We start from the raw sequence: 18,374 nt of genomic DNA, 5'->3' as shown, positions 1-18,374 counted from the left end.
AGATGTATATCTGGCTAGTGGCAAATGACTTGACCAGCTATTCAGGAACCTGGAAGGAAGATTGGGAGATTGAAGACAAAGATCTGGGACAGAGACATTTGCTTGTACATATGAAAGTAGATATGAAGTTTGAAAATCTTCATATCAAACGTTAATGCCAGTCAGAAAGCATCTAAGGGTAAGAAACACTAAAAAACAAAATAAATGAAAATATTTGGCCATAAACCAGAGTTTGTCACTGGCTATCTTGGTGCTGGCATGATGGACAGATGGGTGAAGTGGCATGATGGTAGGATGGAGGTTCTGTAGGAATCCAACAACATGGGTTCCAATCCACTGACACTGGTCTACCTACTATTGCCACAAAATATCAACCCTGTCAGTGACAGAGGTCAAGACTAAGTTCTTTATATGGCATCATCCCTTGAGGACAACTAACTGGCCACTTGGTGACAAGTAGAGAATACCAATACTATCTTTCCTTCTTGGAGAGGCTAGTGATTAGCTCTGATAATAATAACAGACGTTTCAAGAATAGATTTTCATTTCCTACCAGTTGGACCCCAGCCAGCACTATTATCGAAGTTAGGTTTACACAGTGTTTGACTCACCAACAAGGAATCCTGATAATATTGTATCCAGAGAACCTATTTCTATAGCACAAGAGGCATGGGAATGGGCCCATGACTGTCATGGTCCACATATAATGATAAATAGATGCATGGATATTAATATTATGATGTAATCTGGCCCAATATGAGAACTTTAAAAGGTTTTTTTTTTTTTTTTTATGATTTGATAACTCCTGTTTGAGACTGTCAGGACTGTATTGCAGCTCAACTTCTTCTTCTGTCTAAACCAGCTGTGACCTTCCCACCTTTGCACAAGTATTAATTCCAAGTACACTTCTTATTAAGCATTCTGCATGCTAAAGTTAATCTCAGAGTCTGCTTTATAGGGAATCCAACCTAGGTAGCCAACATGCTGGAAAAGATTTTATACTAAAAAGGAAATAACAATAGGGGACAAAGTCTTATTTCAAAGTATATACTGGTATAAAAAGGTTCAAGGAGATATTTAAATCAGTATCTTATGGAAACATTTATAAGATGAATGGGTCTATTAAATTATAGCTTTAACTTACAATTAGAGTTCTAAAATAAATTGAGTAACTGAAGTGAGATTTAGTTCCATTAACAGGCAAACCATTTCACTAACTTTGAGTGGATTTTTCTCAGTAAAAACTGCCAGCTATTGGAACCTTTAAAATTCCAATATAATTGGAATTATAATTATAATTCTATAATTGGTTATGGCTGAATTTGTTTGAATGGAAATTGAAGAACTGATAAAATTCACAATAGGGTATTATAAACATATAAGCATTTTGTCTTTTGAAACACATAATTATTTGTGAGTTTTTTAGTTGATAAAAATGCAAGCTTCATTCCAAATAATGTGAAATAAAAATCTAGAAAGTCTGTTTAGTCTTTTAAGTGAAAACACTTGATCTATCATCACTTTATATTTTGAATACTTGCTTTTCTATTATATTTGTCAAAATCTCTTTCCTGATGTTAAGATAATAAATGGCCAGCTTTGATAGCATTATTTTCTAGGCTGAAGGAAAAGTTTGTTATTACTCACATTCCCTCAATACACTTTCCCTGTTAAAATCCACTGAGTAAAAATATCTAAATATCTAAATCCTTCTGCAAAAGCTCTTTTGAAATTATCTTATTTTATTTATTTGTGAATAGGGTGGTTAATTGTTTATCGTTTAGGCATAATCTAGAATCAGGGGAAAAAGTCCCTTAAGGTGTCTGGGGTCATTTACATGCCTATACTCAGAAAGAAATCTCTTTGGGACTAGACTATGCAAGATAACAACGCACATACATATGTGCACATATCCATTAGGGATTGGTTCTGACTGTTGGCTATGGTAACTCAGTTTTCCAATGGTCTCTCCATGGAGTCTTCCATAACTCAGTTTTCTAGACTGAGATTTTTTTTTTTTTATATTTAGAACTTTATTTATTTATTTTTCATTTATTTTTATTAGTTGGAGGCTAATTACCTTACAATATTGTAGTGGTTTTTGCCATACACTGACATGAATCAGCCATGGATTTACATGTATTCCTCATCCCGATCACCCCTCCCACCTCCCCCCACATCCCATCCCTCTGGGTCTTCCCAGTGCACCAGCCCTGAGCACTTGTCTCATGCATCCAACCTGGACTGAGATTTTTTTATATGGTGACTGGCTTCCAAGGGAGCCAAAAGAGAAGCTCTTAATACCTAGGCCTGGAAATCACACAGTATAACTTCCATCATACTGCTGGTTAGGGCAAGTCACAAGGCTAGCCCAGATTTCTAGGGAGGGGACACAGGTTTTACCCCTTGACTAGAAGAGTGGTAAAACTGTATGACTAAAGGGCAGATTTCACAGGAGGAATTATTAGATCCATCTTTGGAAACAATCTAGTCCTTTAAGATTGTAGAGAGTGGCAGGATTTGCTATGAAGGAGTTGTCAGGGGAAGGACTGTATGAGCAGGTGAAATTAGACTAAGAAGTTGAATGAAATGAGGGAATGAGAATGTAAGAGAAGAAAGAATATTCTTGCTAAAGGAATATTGATCGCAAAAGGCCTTGAAGTGGGAACAAGCCTGGTGTGTTGGAGGAAATTCTGTAGCTTCTTATGATAATTTAGGCAAGAAGCAATTGTCTCCTAAACTATGGAGATATTTGTGAAGGTGGTAAATTCTTTCATTTAGTAAGTGTTTTGAACTGATACCTAGAAATGATAGTATCACTTTTAGATTATGTGTTGGTATGAAAGAGAACAATCAAAGATGATTTTAAGGTTTTGATCTAGTTTCAGAAAATGGTATTATCGTTTAATGAGTTGAGATGGAGTTCCTTGGGGTGGGAGGGAGCAGGTGTGTGTGTGTGTGTGTGTGTGTGTGTGTGTGTGTGTGTGTGTATGAAGAATAAAGATTCAGTCTTGGTTATCTTACTTGAGATACCTATGTTATCCAAGTGCATAAGCTGAGTTGGAAATTAAAGATGAGTCTGAAATTTAGTAGCAAGGATAAGGCTAGGTATAAAAACTTACAACTGGTCAAATGTGACTTTAAAAAATATAGGATTTGATGTGATCACCAAGAAAGTAGCTTTAAAAAGAGAAAAGAGATTTGGGGACTAAGTTCTGGAACATTTCAGTATGTAGGGGTTAGGAAGAACAGGAAGATCTAGCAAAGAAAACACACAAAGGAAGTAGCTGGTGCAGACTATTGACTAGGGAAACAGTGGTAGGAAAGCACAGGAGTGGGAGAATTGCAAGAAGGGAATTAACACTGATGACAAGCAATATTGAGGAGTTAAGGTAGATGAATACTGAGGTCTGACTATTGGATGAGTAAGATTTTGAACCCGAGCAGGGCTGTTTCAATGGAGTGGTGCTTCTAGGAGAGAGAGTGAAAATAGTGTATATCAATAATACTTTTTTTTCCCCCTGAAAATTAGAGCAAAGAAATGGGGCAAGTTTTTTGTATATGGGTATGATCCATAGGGAAGAAAAAATGATGGTGTGGAGTGAGGAGAGTGGGATGATGGCAAGAAGCAGTATTTGAGACTGTAAGAGAAATGAGAACAAATACTCAGGTAGACTGTTGGGTCTTCATGATAAAGGCTTTTATTTACTCTAGTAAAGAGAAAAGTATAATTTGGGCTTAAAAACATTTAAGTTGGTAAATTTAATGGTGAAAAAGATAAAATTTTCTACTTGAAATTTTTTTTCCAAGTGAAAATAAAAGCAAGGTGCTTGGCTAAGAGTAAAGTAGTAGCATAGGGTTTTGAAATTTGAGAGAAGAAAAGGGTGCAATAATTTTGGATGAATGAAATGCAAATTGAATTAAAAAATTAGTCACCAGGCAGCACTAACAGGCCATTTAAGATTTAGTGGTAATAACTTTAAGTAGGCCCGTATAGTTTTCTTCAGCTATGCACGCAGTTACCTAGGTGTAACTAGCAGGGGTAGAATGGGTGGCTTTTCACAACTGGGGTTTATCCAGGTCAGATGGAATGAAGGTAAGATGAGGGAGATGAAAACCTCAGGGATATGCAAAAAATAGTTAAAATGATGAGTCATATAATGTAAGCAAGGTCAGGATGGAGGTAGTGAAATCAGTAGGTTGTTGGGAAGTGTAAGGAAGTGGAGTTAGCGAACTTTAAAATCCTACTGGAATGAGACTTTCAATGTTGTAAGAATCCACAATTTACTCCTTTAGAACTCTGAAGATGTGGCAGTCCTTGGAGGGCACTACCATGAAAAATGACTGTTGCAACAGGAACCAAAGGTGGCAAGAGTCCTAGGATGGGAATGAGGTGGACAATCCTCATGACCAGGACTAAACAAACTTCCAGCCTAAATAAGTGAAAGGATTATTGTTTAATTTAATTTCAATGAAAGAAACCAATGTAGCATTTCTTGCACACATAGATACACGTGTGTATATATATGTGTCTACATTTCTGGGAAGGGCAGTGAAAGTTTTGAAAGGGTTTGAAGGAGTTTTCCCTTTTAAAACCATTGATGTATAGCTTAGGCAATTTGCAAAATAATTAAAAAGCACAAAAGAAACAAGGCTTTGCTGGCTATATAATGAGTGCAATTTGATACAGAGCATTAAGATATCCAAAGAAAGAATGTCTCAATTTGATGGATGTTGGTTAGTCATGGGAGCCTTTTAAAAAAGTCATAAAGGCATATTTGGCAATTTCCATCCAAGCATTGCCCAGGAGAAAGAACATGAGGCCAACAGACTTTGAGTATATTGACTACTTTGGCAAGCCTATTCCTATTTTAAGATAAATTCATTAGCTGTCTGGGTCTAATGCCATTAAAATTTTGGATTCATCTAACTCCTTTGTTTTGATTCCCCATTTATTAAACAACCTTCTGATTATAATTTGTCTTTTCCATATTTGTGCCTACAAGGACAAAATGTGTTGCTCATATGAGCTTCAAGTATTTTAGTGTCTGTAACAATTATTTCACAATGTAAATTGAGTCACATTTTGGTTTTATTTATCTACCTCAGGAGCTTGGATAACGTGAGTTTGTTCTTGAGAAGTGGATTTGCTTTTGGGATGCTGACAAAATCAAGTTACTAGGCGTGTAAAGCTGCAGGCCAATAAATCTACTCAGGTAAAGAATATCATTCTGTGAGGCCTTTTGAGAGGCAGCCAACCTTTCTCTGGCAAACTCTGCTGTAATCACTATGTACCTCATGAACAGTTGGAGCTCTGGTTCAAATTGTGCCTCTTCTGTGATGCCTTCTGTGGGCACTCCATCTACTTCTTTTTTTTTTTTTTTTTTTCATTTATTTTTATTAGTTGGAGGCTAATTACTTTACAATATTGTAGTGGTTTTTGTCATACATTGACATGAATCAGCTATGGATTTACAAGTATTCCCCATCTTGATCCCCCCTCCCACCTCCCTCTCCACCCGAATCCTCTGGGTCTTCCCAGTGATTTTAACTGTCTGGGAGTGCATTTTATGGATTCGCAGAGAGGCTTGCCTATTCACAAGTATAAGTTCCTCAGGAGCACTTTAGATTTCTTCTAATAGGAAGGATATGTGACTGCTATCTATCCTTAGAGTTGCCCAAGTTATATCTTCATACTTTTGGTTCAGAAGAAAAGGCTTTAACCACATTTTTCTTCAAAAAGAATATTTCAGGATTCTTACAGACCCCGTGTGCAAATTTTCTACTTTTGTGCAGAGGTAGAATGGTCTAAGATATAGGCAAAAATGCTCATCAAGATTTCTGCTGTTAATGAAAACAGAAAGTTTGATTCCTGGCATGTGCTAGAAGGCTAAAATGGAAATATTTATCATCCAGTTCTCAATGAGAAAATACCTATGGTAGTTGATATTCCACAAGAATCATTTTTGTCATTGTATATGAAAGTTTTGGAAACAATGTAATTTATTATTTAATTAGGACACCTGAGATTGAAAGTATATATTATTAACTATTCCAGGAGAACAGGTATACATTACGACTGTCTTGAGTAGATGGAGTTGTATGATTATTACTGTTCCTAGAGGCTCAATTGACAATGAGCCAGAATGGTCAGTACAGTTGCACTGTTCAATAGCCATCATGTGCTATAGTTGGTCAATGCCTTCTTTTCATGTTATGTGCTGTACTATTGGAAAAACGTTTAAAAAACATCACTCTGGCATATAAGGATAAAGAATTTATAATTAAAAAATGTATACCTGAATGCTTGCTTAAGTAGTGAGTGAATAAAGTTCAGGGTAGATTATTCTAAGCAATGAGGCACAGGAGAAATAAAGTTAACTGGCAATAAAATGGTTTGGATATAAATAATATTATATTCCATAATATATTTTATAACATTTTTAATTTCTAGGAGAGGAATTCTACTACCCAAATAAGTTACACTGAAAATATGGTGCTTTGAAGGGAGGAGCTTTTTTGTGTTTATATAAATATATATATATACACACACATATATATATAATATATATATATAGTATGTATGTATTTATATTATTCTCTAGGTAAAGAAGTGTTATAATAAAAATTTCCAAAGTAGCATCATAAATATATTTCACGTAACTTGACATTTTTTCAGTCATATTTTTAACCAATTCCATAGAATCTCATCAAGAAAGTTATAATTAGGTACTACATTATTCTTTTACATTGAGTATTGTTTTTCTAATTTTTTTCTATTGATAACAACAAAATAGTTATTGCTAAAATAGTGTCCTCATAGTAAATTTATGAGTGGAATTAGTGAGTAAAATGGAAGCTACCATTGTGGCTTCATGGTAGAGTCAATGCAGGAGACACAGATTCGATCCCTGCTCTGGGAAGATCCCACATGCCGCAGGACAACTAAGTTCTCTGTGTCACAACTACTGAGCCTGTGCTCTAGAGGCCACAAGTCACAGCTGAACCCATGTGCTGCAACTGCTGAAGCCTGCAGACCCTGGAGCCTGTGTTCCTTCATAAGAGAAGCCTCTACAATGAGAAGCCCATGCACTGCAACTAGAGAATAGCCTGTGTTCACAGCACTAGGGAAAACCCTGTATAGCAACAAGGACACAGCACAACCAGATAAATAAATAAAATAATTAAAAAATGAGTAAAGTGAATAAAAACAGTTTAGGCTTTATATACACCTTATAAAAATGTTTGCAAGAGATCATATTATAATTTAAAAATTTATAGTTAAATTATTATAGTTGTATATGGAAAAAAGATCACTTAAAATGAGAAATAATTTATATGATGATATTTGTTTTTTTGTGTATAGATCTTAGGTTATGCCTATGTACCAGATTTTTCATGAGTGAACAAACTGCTTTAAAGTTTTAATCAAAATAGTACATACATATTGCTTAAATTAAGCAGGCACTAATTTAAACCAGTGCTTTATATTTCTAAATTATGATTTTGTTAATATCATTTACAAATAAGGAATCTGTTGAATAATATTTTCTTTATTATATTTTCCTTTCCTTGAAGTAATAATTATATTAGTTTGCTTTCATTTCTCTGTATTTCTTTCAATCATCTCTAAACACTGCCAGAAGTACACATTTGTCATTATATTAAAACACATTCATTTATCCATAAGTCTATCCTGTGAGTGTCCAGGAGTCTCTGGAGGAGGCGTGGGATGACAGTGGCCTATTGCAAGGTAAGCGGCACTGAATACAACAGTGTATGCACAAGACCTTTGAAGGAGGTCTCCATTATTTTCATTCAATTCAGTTCAGTTCAGTCGCTCAGTTCCATGTCCAGTTCTAACTGTTGCTTCTTGACCTGCATACAGAAGTCTCAGGAGGCAGGTCAGGTGGTTTGGTATTCCCATCTCTTTTAGAATTTTCCACAGTTTATTGTGATCCACATAGTCAAAGGCTTTGGCATAGGCAATAAAACAGAAGTATATTCTTTTCTGGAACTTACTTGCTTCTGCTATGATATAACAGATGCTGGCAATTTGATCTCTGGTTCCTCTGCCTTTTCTAAATCCTCTGAAACATCTGGAAGTTCAAGGCTCGCATACTATTGAAGCCTGGCTTAGAGAATTTTGAGCATTACTTTGCTAGCATGTGAGATGAGTGCAATTGTGTGGTAGTTTCAGCATTCTTTGGCCTTGCTTTTCTTTGAGATTGGAATGAAAACTAACCTTTTCCGGTCCTGTGGCCACAGCAAATTGCCAAATTTGCTGACATAATGAGTGCAGCACTTTCACAGCGTCATCTTTTAGAATTTGAAATAGCTCAACTGGAATTCCATCACCTCCACTAGCCTTGTTTGTTGTGATGCTTGTCAAGGCCCACTTGACTTTGCATTCCAGGATGTCTGGCTCTAGATGAGTGCTCACACCATCGTGATTATCTGGGTCGCAAAGATCTTTTTTGTATAGTTATTCTGTGTATTCTCGCCACCTCTTCTTAATATCTTCTGCTTCTCTTAGGTCCATGCCATTTCTGTACCTTATTGTGCCCATCTTCGCATGAAATGTTCCCTTGGTTTCTCGAATTTTCTTGAAGACATTGCTAGTCTTTCCCATTCTGTTGTTCTCTATTTCTTTGCATTGATGACTGAGGAAGACTGTCTTATCTCTGCTTGCTATTCTTTGGAAATCTGTATTCAGATGGGTATATCTTTCTTTTTCACCTTTGCCTTTTGTTTCTCTTCTTTTCACATCTATTTGTAAGGCTTCCTCAGACAACCATTTTGCCATTTTGCACTTCTTTTTCTTGGGGATGAGCTTGATCACTGCCTCCTGTACAATGTCACGAACCCCTGTCCATAGTTCTTCAGGCACTCTGTCTATCAGATCTGATCCCTTGAATCTGTTTGTCACTTCCACTGTATAATCCTAAGGGATTTGATTTAGGTCATAGCTGGATGGTCTAGTGCTTTCCCCCACTTTCTTCAATTTAAGTCTGAATGTGGCAATAAAGAGTTCATGATCTGAGCCACATTCAGCTCCCGGTCTTGTTTTTGCTGACTGTATAGAGCTTCTCCATCTTTGGCTGCAAAGAATATAATCAGTCTGATTTTGGTATTGGCCATCTGGTGATGTCCATGTGTAGAGTCTTCTCTTGTGTTGTTGGAAGAGGGTGTTTGCTATAACCAGTGCATTCTCTTGGCAAAACTCTATTAGCCTTTGCCCTGCTTCATTCTATACTCCAAAGCCAAATTTGCCTATTACTCCAGGTATTTCTTGACTTCCTACTTCTCCATTCCGGTCCCCTATGAAGAAAAGAACCTCTTTTTGTGGGTTCTAGAAATGAACAGAGATCATTCTGTTGTTTTTGAGATTGCATCCAAGGGTTGCATTTCAGACTTTTTGTTGACTATGATAGCTACTCCATTTCTTCTAAGGGATTCTTGCCCCAAGAGTAGATATAATCATCATTTGAGTTAAATTCACTGATTCCAGTCCATTTTAGATTGCTGATTCCTAAAATGTCAATGTTCACTCTTGCCGTCTCCTGTTTGACCTCTCCCAATTTGCCTTGATTCATGGACCTAACATTCTATGTTACCATGCAATATTGCTCCTTGCAGCATGAGACTTTATTTCCATCACCAGTAACATCCACAACTGGGTGTTGTTTTTGCTTTGGCTCTGTCTCTTCATTCTTTCTGAAGTTATTTCTCCACTGATCTCCAGTAGCATTTCTCCACTGACCTATCAACCTGGGGAGTTCATCTTTCAGTGTCCTATCTTTTTGCCTTTCATACTGTTCATGGGGTTCTCAAGGCAAGAATACTGAAGTGGTTTGCTATTCCCTTCTCCAGCTGACCACGTTTTGCCAGAGCTCTCCACCATGACTCATCTGTCTTGGGTGGCCCTACACGGCATAGCTCATAGTTTCATTGAGGTAGATAAGACTGTTGTCCATGTGATCAGATTGGTTAGTTTTCTCTGATTGTGGTTTTCATTCTGTCTGCCATTTGATGGAGAAGGATAAGGGGCTTATGGAAGCTTCCTAATGGGAGAGACTGACTGAGGGGGAAGTTGAGTCTTGTTCTGATGGGCAGGGCCATGCTCGGTAAACGTTTAATCTAATTGTCTGTTGATGGGTGGGTCTATGTTCCTGCCTTGTTATTTGACCTGAGGCCAAACTATGGTGGAGGTAATGAAGACAATGACAACCTCCTTCAAAAGGTCCCATGCATGCACTGCTACACTCAGTGCCCCAGCCCTGCAGCAGGCCACTGCTGACCCATGCCTCCACCAGAGACTCCTGAACACTCATGGGCAGGTCTGGGTCAGTCTCTTGTGGGGTCACTGTTCCTTTTTCCTGGGTCTGGTGCATACAAAGCTTTGATTGTCCCTCCAAGAGTCTGTTTCCTCAGTCCTGTGTAAGTTCTGCTGGCTCTGTGGTGGGGTTAATGGCAACCTCCTCTAGGAAGGCTTATGCCATACCCAGGTCCACTGCACCCAGAGCCCCTGCCTCTGCAGCAGTTCACTGCTGACCCGTACCTCCACAGAAGACCCTCAAACACAGTTCTGGCTCAGTCTCTGTGGGGTCTCAGGGTCTTGGTGTGCACAGGGTTTCTTTGAGCCCTCTGAGCATCTCTGGCAGGTTGGGGTTTGATTCTAAAAGGATTTCACCCCTCATACCATCTTTCTGGGGCTTCTCCTTTGCCCATGGACGTGGGGTATTTCCTCAAAGTTGTTCCAGAGCCATGCAGCCGCTGCTCCATGAACAGTATGAAAAAGCAAAAAGATATGACACTGAAAGATGAACTCTCCAGGTCGGTAGGTGCCCAATATGCTACTGGAAAGAGTGGAGAAATAACTCCAGAAAGAATGAAGAGACAGAACCAAAGTGAGAACAACGCCCAGTTGTGGATGTGACTGGTGATGGAAGTAATGTCTGATGCTGTAAAGAACAGTACTGCATAGGAACCTGGAATGTTAGGTTCATGAAGCAAGGTAAATCAGAAGTGGTTGAACAAAAGATGGCAAGAGTCAAAATCAACATTTTAGGAATCAGTGAACAAAAAGGGACTGCAATGGGAGAATTTAATTTCGGTGACCATTGTATCTACTACTGTGGGCAAGAATCCCTTAGAAGAAATGGAGTAGCCATCATATGCAACAAGAGTCCAAAATGCAGTACTTGGGTGGAATCTCAAAAATGACAGAATGATCTCTGTTCATTTCTAAGGCAAACTATTCAATATCACAGTAATCCAAGTCTATGCCCCAAGCAGTAATGCTGAAGAAACTGAAGTTGAACAGTTCTATGAGGACTTACAAGACCTTCTAGAACTAACTACCAAAAAAGATGTCCTTTTCATCATAGAGGACTGAAATCAAAAGTAGGAAGTCGAATGATACCTGGAGTGACAGGGAAATTTAGTCTTGAGGTACAAAATGAAGCAGGGCAGGGGCTAACCGAATTTTGGCAAGAGACTGCACTGGTCATAGCAAACACCCTCTTCCAACACGAAAAGACAACTCTACACATAGACATCACCAGAAGATCAATACTGAAATCAATACTGATTATGTTCTTTGCAGCCAAAGATGGGGAAGCTCTATACAGTCAGCAAAAACAAGACCGGGAGCTGACTGTGGCTCAGATCATGAACTCTTTATTGCCACATTCAGACTTAAATTGAAGAAAGCAGGGAAAAACAAATGGTCATTCAGCTGTGAGCTAAATCAAATCCCTTAGGATTATACAGTGGAAATGACAAACAGATTCAAGGGATTAGATCTGACAGACAGAGTGGCTGAAGAACTATGGACAGGGGTTTGTGACATTGTACAGGAGGCAGTGATCAAGCCCATCCCCAAGAAAAAGAAATGCAAAAAGGCAAAATGGTTGTCTGAGGAAGCCTTACAAAATAGCTGTGAAAAGAAGAGAAACAAAAGGCAAAGGCAAAAAAGAAAAAAATACCCATCTGAATACAGATTTCCAAAGAATAACAAGCAGAGATAAGACAGTCTTCCTCAGTCATCAGTGCAAAGAAATAGAGGAGAACAACAGAATCGGAAAGACTAGAGATCTCTCCAAGAAAATTCAAGAAACCAAGGGAACATTTCATGCGAAGATGGGCACAATAAAGTACAGAAATGGCATGGACCTAAGAGAAGCAGAAGATATTAAGAAGAGGTGGTGAGAATACACAGAATAACTATACAAAAAAGATCTTTGTGACCCAGATAATCACGATGGTGTGGGCACTCATCTAAAGCCAGACATCCTGGAATGCAAGTCAAGTGGGCCTTGACAAGTATCACAACAAACAAGGCTAGTGGAGGTGATAGAATTCCAGTTGAGCTATTTCAAATCCTAAAAGATGATGCTGTGAAAGTGCTGCACTCATTATGTCAGCAAATTTGGAGAACTCAGCAGTGGGCACAGGACTGGAAAAAGTCAGTTTTCATTCCAATCTCAAAGAAAGGCAATGCCAAAGAATGCTGAAACTACCACACAATTGCACTCATCTCACATGCTAGCAAAGTAATGCTCAAAATTCTCTAAGCCAGACTTCAACAGTATGTGAACCATGAACTTCCAGATGTTCCAGCAGGATTTAGAAAAGGCAGAGGAGCCAGAGACCAAATCGCCAGCCTCTGTTGGATCATATCTGAAGCAAGCGAGTTCCAAGGAAACATCTATTTCTACTTTATTGCCTATGCCAAAGCCTTTGACTATGTGGATCACAATAAACTGTGGAAAATTCTAAAAGAGATAGGAACCAGACCATTTGACCTGCCTCTTGAGAAATCTGCATGCAGGTCAGGAAGCAACAGTTAGAACTGCACATGGAACAACAAACTGGTTCCAAATTGGGAAAGGAGTACATCTAGACTGTATATCACTACCCTGCTTATATAACTTATATGCGGAGTACCGCATGTGAAATGCTGGACTGGATTAATCACAAGCTGGAATCAAGATTGCTGGGAGAAATATCAATAACCTTATATATGCAGATGACACCACCCTTATGGCAGGAAGTGAAAAGAACTAAAGAACCTCTTGATGAAAGTGAAAGAGGAGGGTGAAAAAGTTGGCTTAAATCTCAACATTCAGAAAACTAAGATCATGCCATCTGGTCCCATCACTTCATGACAGATGGGGAAACAGTGGCTGACTTTATTCTTTTGGGCTCCAAAATTACTGCAGATGGTGACTGCAGTCAAGAAATTAAAAGACGCTTACTCCTTGGAAGAAAAGTTGAGACCAGTCTAGACAGCATATTAAAAAGCAGAGACGTTACTTTTCTCTAAATGTTCCATCTAGTCAAAGCTATGATTTTTCCATTATTTATGTATGGATATGAGAGTTGGACTATAAGGAAAGCTGAGCGCCAAAGAACTGATGCTTTTGAACTGTGGTGTTGGAGAAGACTCTTGAGAGTCTCTTGGACAGCAAGGAGATCCAACCAGTCAACCCTAAAGGAAATCAGTCCTGCGTGTTCATTGGAAGGACTGATGTTGAAGCCAAAACTCCAATACTTTAGTCACCTGATGTGAAGAACTGATTCATTTGAAAAGACCCTGATGCTGGGAAAGATCGAAGGCAGGAGGAGAAGGGGACGACAGAGGATGAGATGGCTGGATGGCATCACCGACTCAATGGACATGAGTTTGGGTGGACTCCAGGAGTTGGTGATAGACAGGGAGGCCTGGTGTACTGCAGTTCATGGGGTCTCAAGGAGTCAGACACGACTGAGTGACTGAACTGAACTGAAATTGATTCAGTTTTTTTTTTTCACTGTCATTTATCACTTATTGATGTTTTTTCCAGCTACCAAAATTTTATCCACAATTCTTGTTTTCCATGTATTTAGGTTTGTATGCCTTTGAACGATACTTTTATACTTGTGAGTTTTGGACCCAGCAGTTTATGGAGGGAGCAAGAGTGATAGAATGGTTTTTAATCCATGATCTTTATCCAGACGTTTAAGATGTTTTCATATGAGACATAGTTAAAGCTTTTCAGGAAAAAAATATCCTTTTTACTTATTCTGAGAGTATTCTAATATGCTATCCTTCTGTGTTTTAGGAAGAAAAATAAACTAGGATAATAATTCTCCATGTGTATGGCAAATAAAAACTCCTTTGGGAGATTTAGTTGCAAAAGAGTGAGAGACAACTTAGCAACTAAACAACAACAACAACAGGGAGGCTTAAAAAAAGAGTGGGATTTTACACCCTATTTCTGTAGTTTCTGCTTTAGTAGGTCTGAGCCAGGCCCCTGGGTTATTTATTTTTTAAACAATAATCTCAGAATAACTCTGATGCTGCTATTTTACAAGTTCCACTTCAGATGCAATGAACTATGGGTAGACTTTTTAACAAAAATAAATGAAAACCATATCTGTATGCCTGTGAAGTTTATTGATAATTGAAATTATATTGCTGAGATTTATATATGTATAATAAATACATTTATGAATACTATATATATTATACATATTAATATATTTACACATACATGTTTTGAACAACCTACTTTCTGTCAGCCTTACTTCCATTTTGTGTTCAACAGTCTGCGGGAGAACAGCTTTAGCCCAACTCAGTGGTTGGGCCTACTCGTTCAGTGGTCGGAGCTGTGGGGCTGCAGACAGTCATTGCTGGCGCTGAGGCTTGTCTCCAGTGGGGATCTGTGGGTGGGCACAGACACCTGCGTCTTCAGACCCGTCTGTACCCTCGGGTGTAGGAGCAGTGAGCTGGGAAGCTGAAAATCCCCCGCGGTCACAGCCTTTCCAGACCAGCCTTCCCTTCCTTTCGGTTCCTTCCAGGTCTCTGTGGAAGGGGCGATCCAGCTGACCTCTCAGGCTTGATAAGAGATCCTTTCACGCATGCGCAGAACATTCTTGGCCAGCATCCCTCATGACGTCAGACCCCCAAGACAGCGCCCCGCCCCACCCACAACCCACCATTATTGTCTGGGGATGATGGCCGTGTCCACATGGCACTGAGGGGAGTCTGTCACAAAAGGCGAGGTGGCGGGTTCATATAGGAACCTCTGTGAGAAGCTGGTGGTCAGCCCTGGGATTGGTGGCTGCCTGTAGCTGTGGCTCCAGCATGGTTGCCTGCATCTAGTTAGTGAAGGTTCTAGAAGCGAGGAGCGGCAACCTTCAGCACAGCTCGCTGGCCGGTATTCCTGAAGGATATATTATATTGGCAGCAGCCTTTTTTTTTTTTTTTTTTTTTTTTTAATTTACAACATTGTATTGGTTTTGCCATACATTGACTTGAATCCGCCATGGGTGTACATGTGTTCCTCATCCTGAACTCCCCTCCCAACTCCCTTCCCATCCCATCCTTCTGGGTCATCCCAATGCATCAGCCCTGAGCATCCTGTATCATGCATCGAACCTGGACTGATGATTTGTTTCACATATGATAATGTACATGTTTCAATGCCGTTTTCCCATATCATCCCACCCTCGCCGTCTCCCACAGAGTCCAAAAGACTGTTCAATACATCTGTGTCTCTCTTGCTGTCTCGCATACAGGGTTATCGTTTACCATCTTTCTAAATTCCATATATATGTGTTAGTATACTGTATTGGTGTTTTTCTTCCTGGCTTACTTCACTCTGTATAGTAGGCTCCAGTTTCATCCACCTCATTAGAACTGATTCAAATGTATTCTTTTCAATGGCTGAGTAATATTGCATTGTGTATATGTACCACAGCTATCTTATCCATTTGTCTGCTGATGGACATCTAGGTTGCTTCCATGTCCTGGCTATCATAAACAGTGCTGCGATGAACATTGGAGTACATGTTTCTCTTTCAATTCTGGTTTCCTCAGTGAGTATGCCCAGGAGTGGGATTGCTGGGTCCATATGGCAGTTCTAATTCCAGTTTTTTAAGGAATCTCCACACTGTTCTCCATAGTGGCTGTGCTAGTTTGCATTCCCACCAACAGTGTAAGAGGGTTCCCTTTTCTCCACACCCTCCCCAGCATTTATTGCTTGTAGACTTTTGGATAGCAGTCATTCTGACCGGTGTGTAATGATACCTCATTGTGGTTTTGATTTGCATTTCTCTGATAATGAATGATGTTGAGCATCTTTTCATGTGTTTGTTAGCCCTCTGTATGTCTTCTTTGGGAAAATGTCTGTTTAGTTCTTTGGCCCACTTTTTGATTGGGTCTTTTATTTTTCTGGAATTGAGCTGCAGGAGTTGCTTGCATATTTTTGAGATTAATTCTTTGTCCATTGTTTCATTTGCTATAATTTTCTCCCATTCTGAAGGTTGTCTTTTCACTTTGCTTATAGTTTTCTTTGTTGTACAAAAGCCTTTAATTTTAATTAGGTCCCATTTGTTTAGTTTTGGTTTTATTTCCAATATTCTGGGAGGTGGGTCATAGAGGATCCTGCTGTGGTTTATGTTGGAGAGTGTTTTGCCTATGTTTTCCTCTAGTTTTATAGTTTCTGGTCTTACATTTAGATCTTTAATCCATTTTGAGTTTATTTTTGTATATGGTGTTAGAAAGTGTTCTAGTTTCATTCTTTTACAAGTGGTTGACCAGTTTTCCCAGCACCACTTGTTAAAGAGCTTGTCTTTCGTCCATTGTATATTCTTGCCTCCTTTCAGCCGGTTTTAAATGGCAACAATGCATAAGCTGCTGGAATAAGCCTGTTCTGTGTTCTCTTCAGATTTATGAAGTAGATATCCTCACTTTTCCTTTTGTAGATGATTGTTCCATTTGGAAAACAAGGTAGGTGACACCTCAGTAGCTTCCTGCTGCAAAATTTGAGGACTTCCTGCTCCTTTATTTGCAGGACATCAGGGGCTCAGGACATTGTGAAAATTTTCTTTTACGTTATGGCAGGAGTCTGGAACAACGCCTTCTTTCTACATTCTGGGTAGCATGCAAACGCTTGGTGACATTTATCTTGATGCTTGGCTGTGGCAATTATTGCTTTTGTTCATCAATATTCACTTGTCTACTGCTGGAATAGAAGAGAATTGTATTTATACAGCCCCCTTAGTGTTAAACGTGACCTTTAGCAATAATGACATTAATCAGGTTAAAATAAGGGTAACACACTAGGAACTGTGAAATGGCTCAAAAGGGTAGATAAATCCTTGTTAGTATTCAACCTGGAGGATGCCATGTGCATGGCAGCTCTAGAATAGCCAGCATTTTGAATTTTGAGTGTTTGTTCTTTTGCCAGTTTATACTTGAAACCATTCATTGGTTTCTATTTTTGCAGCGTTTTACTTTGTATAGCAGTTTACTCCAGAGTAGTCAGGGAGTCTCCTTATAAACTACTGTGGTTGCTTTGGATGATGAATGGCAATCTCTTTGAGGAGGCTTCAAACTTTTTTATTTCCCTAGTAAATATGAAATACTCTACATATGCTAAGTCTGTCAATTTCAAACATCTTCAATTCATTTAAGATCTATCTAGGTCTGGCTGCTATAACAAAGTACCATAGGCTGAGTGACTTTTGAACAACATCAGTTTGCTTCTCACAGCTCTGAAGGCTCAAAATCCAGCATAAGGGTGCCGGTGTTGTTGAATTCTGGTGAGGACTCTCCTTCAGGTTGCATACTACTAACCTATATCCTCACTTCATAGAAAGAAAGTGAGCTAGCTCTCTGAGCATCTTTTAGTAAAGACACTAATTCCATTCATGAAGGCTTCACCCTATAGCCTGATTACCTTCTAAAGGCCCCCTTCTAAATACTATCATATTGGGATTAGGGTTTCAGCAGATAAATTTTGGGGGACACAAATATCCAGTCCATTGCAAGATCCATTCAGACATTTCTGCTTGATGAAATAATAAACAGACATGTCACTAGAAGCAAATATGTGTTTTGTTTTCCTAACATAAAAGTAAACATAATCTTTGCACTTTATTCACTAATTGAAAAAGAATGAGAAATAAAGTGTGATCTTCAATGATGAAAGACAATTGCTCTGGAAATTTACATAGTGTACTGAAAACCAGACATTGCTATTTGAATTTTAAAATTTTATTAAACTTTGTCCATATTTAGTTACACTTGGCAGGAAATGACTTTAAACTTTGTATTCCAACAGTTCTTATAACAGCTATGCTCTTGTGCCCAAAGAAGCTAGTTTTGATAATTTTTTGTTTGATAATCTTGTTTGATAATTTTTATTGAGAACTTATTATTTGCTAGACACTGTTCTGATGCTTTGCATGTAAAAATTCAGTAATTATTACAATGCTTTGATGTAGGTTGTTATTATCTTAAGTTTCAATATCTTAATTTTAGAAGACAACCTGAAGGACAAGAAAATGAAAGAATTTGTCTCTGATTGCTTAGTTAATAA

This window comes from Cervus elaphus, chromosome 33, assembly GCF_910594005.1.
Source record: "Cervus elaphus chromosome 33, mCerEla1.1, whole genome shotgun sequence".
Lineage (NCBI taxonomy): Eukaryota > Metazoa > Chordata > Mammalia > Artiodactyla > Cervidae > Cervus > Cervus elaphus.
This window is presented reverse-complemented; position numbering follows the sequence as displayed.